This window comes from Bos javanicus, chromosome 1 (genome assembly GCF_032452875.1).
Source record: "Bos javanicus breed banteng chromosome 1, ARS-OSU_banteng_1.0, whole genome shotgun sequence".
NCBI lineage: Eukaryota > Metazoa > Chordata > Mammalia > Artiodactyla > Bovidae > Bos > Bos javanicus.
In genome coordinates, this window is record NC_083868.1 from 104,355,847 (window position 1) to 104,364,584 (window position 8,738).

Genomic DNA, 8,738 nt, shown 5'->3' on the forward strand with positions numbered 1-8,738 from the left:
CAATATTGAGTTTTCCAATCCAAGAATATGATATCCCTCTCTCTCTTTGTGTCTACCAACTATGCCCTAGATGACCTGGCTGTTTCCCACTATTTAACATATTTTAAGCTTAACAGTACAAATTTGTTTGTAGTACTCTCTCTCTTCCTTCATGCTGAGGGATGCCAAGGGAAGTATAAACAAAATTTGTCTATAATAATGAAGTTAGAATTGGTAGCTGCCCATAATATTAAACAAACCGGACTCTTAAGAGTGGCTTCTCAACAGCATATCATTTTAATTATAACCATTGCCTGGTACAGGGAAAACTGACAAGTGTTTTTTAAGCATCATTGCAACATTGTATCCCTGATAATTTAAGTAAACCAAACTATGAGTAAATGAATGATACATGCCTAAACATACCATGGTTTATACTATCAGTGGCCACTGGACTTAGGACTAGTCCAAGACCTTGACCTAGATTTTGACCTAGACCTAGACTGTGATCTTGACTGAGATTTGGATCTAGGTGGTTCTTTTTTCCTTGATTCCTTTTCATATCTTGAGCCAGACTTATAATGTGTTTTGGAATCTGTTTTAGAGGTGCCTCTAGTTTTGGTGTGAGATGCAGACCTAGAACGTGATTTAGCCTTCATTTCTTTCTTGGGCTGGGACTTGGACCGTGATCTTGAATTGGATTTAGATCTTGAAAAAGATCGATTTCGGTGTTTGAATCTATCATTGTCGGAATGGCTTCTGCTACGCCGTGGTCTTCCAGTCGGTCTATTTCTAGGAATATAAGATCTTCTATAGTTGTAATCGAAGGACCGACTCCTGGATCTTCTTCTGTCATAACTTCATGGATTGGAAGAATCAATATAGTGAAAATGAGTATACTACCCAAAGCAATTTATAGATTCAATGCAATCCCTATCAAGCTACCAACAGTATTCTTCACAGAGCTAGAACAAATAATTTCACAATTTGTATGGAAATACAAAAAACCTCGAATAGCCAAAGCGATCTTGAGAAAGAAAAATGGAACTGGAGGAATCAACCTACCTGACTTCAGGCTCTACTACAAAGCCACAGTTATCAAGACAGTATGGTACTGGCACAAAGACAGAAATATAGATCAATGGAACAAAATAGAAAGCCCAGAGATAAATCCACGCACATATGGACACCTTATCTTAGACAAAGGAGGCAAGAATATACAATGGATTAAAGACAATCTCTTTAACAAGTGGTGCTGGGAAATCTGGTCAACCACTTGTAAAAGAATGAAACTAGAACACTTTCTAACACCATATACAAAAATAAACTCAAAATGGATTAAAGATCTCAACGTAAGGCCAGAAACTATAAAACTCCTAGAGGAGAACATAGGCAAAACACTCTCTGACATACATCACAGCAGGATCCTCTATGACCCACCTCCCAGAATATTGGAAATAAAAGCAAAAATAAACAAATGGGACCTAATTAAACTTAAAAGCTTCTGCACATCAAAGGAAACTATTAGCAAAGTGAAAAGACAGCCTTCAGAATGGGAGAAAATAATAGCAAATGAAGCAACCGACAAACAACTAATCTCAAAAATATACAAGCAACTCCTTCAGCTCAACTCCAGAAAAATAAATGACCCAATCAAAAAATGGGCCAAAGATCTAAATAGACATTTCTCCAAAGAAGACATACAGATGGCTAACAAACACATGAAAAGATGCTCAACATCACTCATTATCAGAGAAATGCAAATCAAAACCATTATGAGATATCATTTCACACCAGTCAGAATGGCTGCGACCCAAAAGTCTACAAATAATAAATGCTGGAGAGGGTGTGGAGAAAAGGGAACCCTCTTATACTGTTGGTGGGAATGCAAACTAGTACAGCCACTATGGAGAACAGTGTGGAGATTCCTTAAAAAACTGGAAATAGAACTGCCTTATGATCCAGCAATCCCACTGCTGGGCATACACACTGAGGAAACCAGAAGGGAAAGAGACACGTGTACCCCAATGTTCATCGCAGCACTGTTTATAATATCCAGGACATGGAAGCAACCTAGATGTCCATCAGCAGATGAATGGATAAGAAAGCAGTGGTACATATACACAATGGAGTATTACTCAGCCATTAAAGAGAATACATTTGAATCAGTTCTAATGAGGTGGATGAAACTGGAGCCTATTATACAGAGTGAAGTAAGCCAGAAGGAAAAACACCAATACAGTATACTAACGCATATATATGGAATTTAGAAAGATGGTAATGATAACCCTGTATACGAGACAGCAAAAGAGACACTGATGTATAGAACAGGCTTATGGACTCTGTGGGAGAGGGAGAGGGTGGGAAGATTTGGGAGAATGTCATTGAAACATGTGAAATGTCATGTATGAAACGAGATGCCAGTCCAGGTTCAGTGCACGATGCTGGATGCTTGGGGCTAGTGCACTGGGACGACCCAGAGGGATGGTATGGGGAGGGAGGAGGGAGGAGGGTTCAGGATGGGGAACACATGTTTTAAAATTATTAAATTTAAGAATAAAAAAAAATAATGAAGTTAGAGAATGACAGGACTGATATATTTCTTTATAGGATAGTAGGGATGACATCTGTGTTATGATGGCTTTTAAGTTGAGAGCCTAATGAAGTAAAGGGGAAAGCCTATCAGTATTAAAACCATTCTGGGCAAATACAAAAGTTCTGAATCTGGAGTTCAATGGAAAAGGAGTTATCAAAGGAGACAGAGTTTGAAGAGAAACATCATCTTTTAAGGCCGGATGATACAGATTCCCAGTAAAGAATACCTAGAGTGCTAAGGGAAAATGCACACTCCATTAGTGAATTTTTCTGAGGTAGAGGAACCCCCAGGTCTATACTTCAAAAATGTTTCCAAAGGGATCTTCCTGACACAGGAAGTGTACCAGGGTCTCCTGCATTGCAGGCAGATTCTTTACCAGCTGAGCTACCAGGGAAGCCTGGATTATGATATAACATATAATAAATTAAATCTTTAATGTAATGGAAAGACTTTGTAGGAGAGTAGCTCTCAAACTCAGACAAGCATCAGAGTTCCCTGGTTAAAATATATTGCTAAGCTTCGTCTTCAGATTTTTCTGATTCAGTAATTTTGGGAGTTGGGCCTGAGAATTTGCATTTTTAACAAGTTCCCAGGTGATGCCAATACTTCTGGTGCTGGGATCATATTTTGAAAGCCACTGAAAAATGTTGAGCTAAACCAGGCCCAGGATCTAGAGCTGGTGGTGTCTGAAGGTGTGTCTCATGCGGAATTGGGTGGTATGGAGTAGCAGATGCTGGTGGGGGTGGCTGGGAGAAGGAGGAGGCAGTGGTGGCAAATCACTTATAAATGGTGACAAAGCAGGATCAGAGGCCTAAATTCCAGGAGTGTGAAAGAGTGTTGTGCTTTCATGGGCCTCTTCTTTATTTTATTCTATTTTTGGGGGGAGGGTAGGGGGCTTTTCTTTATGAACCAAATTGTGTGAAGGTGGCCATAAAGGATAAACAAGTGAAATACATTACAGTGGTTGGAATAAAAATTGGGATGAATGGGTTCCAAAGGAGTGTACTCAAATACATGGGCACCAATCTGCAGAAACAATGAGAACTTCAAAAAGCCAATCAGGAGCAGTATGCAGAGTGGAAGACCAAGAGGGGCTGCCCCTGGAAAGAAGACCTCTGGTCTGCAACAGAAAAATGTTGAAGTGAAAACAAAAAAGAACAAACACAAAACACCTGGAGATAGAGAAGGTACCAGTGAGACACCTCAGTCTCCTCAGGAGAAAAGAGCCCAAGTAGCTACTACTGCTGAAAATGAGGAAACATTCACAGAGTTGAAGTTAAAGTAAAGGTTCCTGAAGAACTAAAACTATGGGTTTTTGATGACTGGGACTTAATTACCTGGCAAAAACAGCTCTTTTATCTTTCTGCCAACAAGAATGTGGATTCCATTCTAGAGGATTATGCAAATTATAGGAATCTCAAGGAAACACAAATAGTAAGGAGTGTGCTGTTTAATGGGCTGCAATCCATGGGGTCACACAGAGTTGGACACGACTGAAGCGACTTAGCAGCAACAGCAGTAGAAAGGAAAAGGAATACTTCACTGTAAAGCTGGGCACTCAGCCTCTCTACAAATTTGAGAGATTTCAGTACTCTGAAATCCTTGCAGACCTCTCTAATGCACCCATGTCCCAGGTGTATGGAGCGCCACATTTGTTCAGACCATTTGCACGAATTGGAGCAATGTTGGCCTATATGCCTCTGGATGAGAAAAGTCTTGCTTTATTACTGAACTATCTTCATGATTTGCTAAAATATCTGGCAAGAACGTTACAACTTTGTTTAGTGCCAGCACTTATGAAGTGTCTTCTCCAGAGTACCATCAGAAAGCTGAGTGAGGCACTTATACTCACTTTATACTCACTTATGTTTGGATCTCTGTAAACTCGTTTTTTTGTTTTTTGTTTTAGTCTTTCTCTTCTATGAATGATGTACTTTGGAAATGTTAGTATATAACAGGATTATTGGATATCTGTTTGATTTCAAAGAGAGAAAATAAAAGGAGTTAGAGCTACCTTTTCTTTTTTTCATTTCAAAGTTGCTACTAGAGTATTCAATGATAGCCAATAGAGAGACATACTGTAGAGTGTTTCATTGCTTAATTGACAAAGCTGCTTTTGAATGCTTGTGGTTCTAGTCCTTTGATACTACACACTTTTATAACATGCGTTAATGCTCTATGACAAAATGCTCTGATTCTTAGTGCCAAAAGTTCAATTCAGCTGAACACACATATCCATTTTCTATCCCCACCCCCCACTTTTTTTTTTTTTTTAACATTCTCAGTGTTTATTCTTTTAAATTGTTGCAATAACCTTTGATGCCATTATAATAAAAGGAAAATACTGGATTCCATTTAGCGCCACTTTGAGATTTGGTCAGGTAGGTGATGTATTCTTAATTTCAGGTTGTCTTTTTAGCTTTTTTGGTATTGTAGAACAAATGAATTAAAGCATGTATAATTGACTTTTGCTAAGGTTTCATCTATTTTAACCATACTATAAGATTTGGGGTACAAAGTAACCTTAGATTTATGCCAGTAACTAGTTCAGTGACTTGGCATTTTATGCTGAATAAAATTAAGATTTTTTATTTTATTTTATTTTTCCTATTTTTTTTAATTTTTAAATTTTATTTGATTTTTTTAATTTTTAAATTATTATTATATATATATTTTATTTTATTTTATTTTTAAACTTTACAATATTGTATTGGTTTTGCCAAATATTGAAATGAATCTGCCATAGGTATACATGTGTTCCCCCTCCTGAACCCTCCTCCATTTTCTATCCCCGCCCCCCCACTTTTTTAATGGTGCTTACTTCAAAACCCCATCCTTTACAAGTCATCCTTGTTGTTCATTAGGCATTTTATCTTTGCTTGGATTGTTGAAGGATGGTCACTTGTTTCATAGCTTTTGCATTTTATTACATTTTAACATGATAAATACATTGCACTGTAGCTAAAGTTTTCTGGAAAAGCTACTGTTTTATAAACCATTTTTCAGATCGTCAGTAAATTTTTTCTTTAAATGTCTAAAAAAAAAAAAAATGTTAAGCTATATAACAAAGACCAGTTTATAATTTCAAAGGGTCCAAAGGTTGATTCACAGGTAATTAAGACCAAGAAGTACAAGGGCAATTTCTGGCAAGAATAGACTTCTAATCATCCAAGTTGTAAGACATTGATTCTTTTTTTTTTTTTTTTAAAGCTAAAAAAACTGGCAGTGAGGCTGCAGTATATATAGTGAAAGGAAGGTGGTCAGAGAACTCAAATTCTTATTGAGGAGAGATGCAGATTGAGCAAGATCCTCCAGGTCCTTCTGGCCATGGTTGTCAAAAAGTTAAAATTTAAGGATGTATTGGAAGGCTTTAAAGGAAAAATCATCATCATCAGAATTATTTTAAATATTTGAGGGAATGCTAAACTGACAGGAAACTCGAACATTAAAGAAGATAAAAGACAGGAAACATGTTGATTTCAAAATTATAGTGATCTGTTTCATGTGTCCCTGTACTAATAAGTGTTAATACTGAAAATGACTTAGTTAAGTAAATGTATATTAAATAATTTTCAATGTTTAGGTGACTATAAAAATGTAAGTTATTTTTGGTATTAATACTAATTTGTATTTTTCCAATTCCTTCCCTGGTGGCTCAGCTAGTAAAGAATCTGTCAGCAATGTGGGAGACCTGGGTTTGATCCTTGGGTTGGGAAAATCCCCTGGAGAAGGGAATGGCAACCCACTCCAGGATTCTTTTTATGAAAGTAGAAGTGAAAGTCTCCTAGTCGTGTCTGACTCTTTGTGACCCAATGGACTAGACAGTCCATGGAATTCTCCAGGCCAGAATACTGGACTCTTTGTGATCCCATGGACTATAATATAGTCTGTTCAATTCTCCAGGCCAGAAAACTGGAGTGGGTAGCCTTTCCCTTCTCCAGAGGATCTTCCCAACCCAGGGATTGAACCAGGTCTCCAACATTGCAGGAAGATTCTTTACCAGCTGAGCCACAGGTAATATATTCACCTGAAATTTGAAGACTAATTATTTCATATACATTTATTTACCTAACTTTATAATATTCACTTGAAGTAGATAGAAATTAATACCACCCATGAGAATATAAAGGGCTTCCCTGATGGCTCAGATAGTAAAGAATCTGCCCTCAATGTGGGAGACCTGGATCTCATCCCTGGGTTGGGAAAATCCCTTTGAGGAGAGCATGGCAATCCACTCCAGTATTCTTGCCTGGAGAAGCCCCAAGGACAGAGGTGTTGGGTGGGCTATAGTCTATGGGGTCACAAAGAGTCGTACATGACTGAGTGACTAAGCACATGAAAATATAAAGGCAGTTTTTATTAAAATGAACTGAATTCTTGATGCTTAAACAGGAAGGCCTGGCGTGCTGTAATTCTTGGGGTTGCAAAGAGTCGGACATGATTGAATGACTGAACTGCACTGAATCAAACAGATTTATGAGATATCTTGGAGATAACCTACAAAGTGAGTTCAGCCAGGTCAAAGGATTTGTCACAGGTTCACTAACATATATTGAGGAAAAAATGCAACTCCCTTTGATGGTAAACATGCTTATAAATAGGCTTAAAAAACCCCAGATATATACTAGGTTGACTGAAATAGTCATATATTTTCATTTCTCTTATCCATCAATCATTTATTGAGTATATGGCTTTTCAAAACAATGAAAGGAAATATTGGAAATTTTAAAAATTTCCCTAAAAAGAAAACATTAGATGTCTTATTAATGTGTTTTACTCATGTAGCTTAGGTACACTGTAAAGTAGTTTCATGTTATTCTACTTATCCAATACTGTACCTCACACATACACACTCACATGAACATATGTATGTACTCATATGCACCTACATTAACTATTCTGCATGAATTATTTCTTTTGTACATTGTAGTTGTTGTTCAAACACTAAGTTGTGTCCAACGGTGTGACCCCATGGACTGCAACAGTGCACGCCTCCATGTGCTTCGCTGTCTCCCAGAGTTGGCTCAAACTCATGTCCGTTGATTTGGTAATGCCATTTGACCATCTCGTGCTCTGTCTCTCCCTTCTCCTCCTGTCCTCAATCTTACCCAGCATTGGGGTCTTTTCCAATGAGTTGGCTCTTCCCATCAGGTGGCCAAAGTATTGGAGCTTCAGTTTCAGCATCAGTCCTTCCAATGAATATTCAGGGTTGATTTCCTTTAGGATTGACTGGTTTGATCTCCATGCTGTCCCAAGGGACTCTCAAGAATCTTCTCCAGCACAATTCAAATGCATCAATTCTTCAGTGGTCAGCATTTATATGGTCCTACTCTCATATCTGTACATGACTACTGGAAAGAAAACATAGCTTAAACTACACGCACGTTTGTCAGCAAAGTGATATCTTTGCTTTTTAATGTGCTATCTAGGTTTGGCATAGCTTTCCTTCCAAGGAGCAAATGTCTTTTAATTTCGTGGTTACAGTCATCATCAGCAGTAGTTTTGGAGCCCAAGAAAATAAAATCTCTCTCTGTTTCCATTTTTTCCCCATCTATTTGTCATGAAGTGATTGGACTGGATGCCAAGATCTTAGTGTTCTGAGTATTGAGTTTTAAGCCAGTTTTTTCACTTTCCTCTTTCACCTTCATCAAGAGGCTCTTTAATTCCTCTTTGCTTTCTGCCATTAGAGTGGTATCATCTGCATATCTGAGATGTTGCTATTTCTCCTGGCAATCTTGATTCCAACTTGTGATTCATTCAGCCCAGCATTTCACATGATGTACTCTGCATATAAGTTAAACAGGGTGACAGTATACAGCCTTGATGTACTCATTTCCCAGTTTTGTATGGGGAAACATAGAGATTAGATCAAAATACTACCCATAAGAAAGAAAAAAGAAAGGAAGGAATAGAGAAATAAAAATAACTCAATTTAAGAATATTACAATTTGATGTTGAAGAAATAAGGAAGTAAGGTAATTTCTGACATTGCTCATTAGATGTTGCTGCCTGATTTTCTAATATTACCAAATCATACCAACTTCACAAGGCTGCCTATATTCAGATCAGATCAGATCAGATCAGTCACTCAGTCATGTCCGACTCTTTGCGACCCCATGAATCGCAGCACGCCAGGCCTCCCTGTCCATCACCAACTCCCGGA

At 37.8% G+C, this 8,738-nt stretch overlaps 1 pseudogene; it reads left to right on the forward strand.

Moving 5' to 3' along the window:
- The first annotated feature begins 3,473 nt into the window (after nt 1-3,473).
- LOC133254655 (mortality factor 4-like protein 1) lies at nt 3,474-4,412 on the forward strand (annotated as a pseudogene).
- The last annotated feature ends 4,326 nt before the right edge of the window (nt 4,413-8,738 follow it).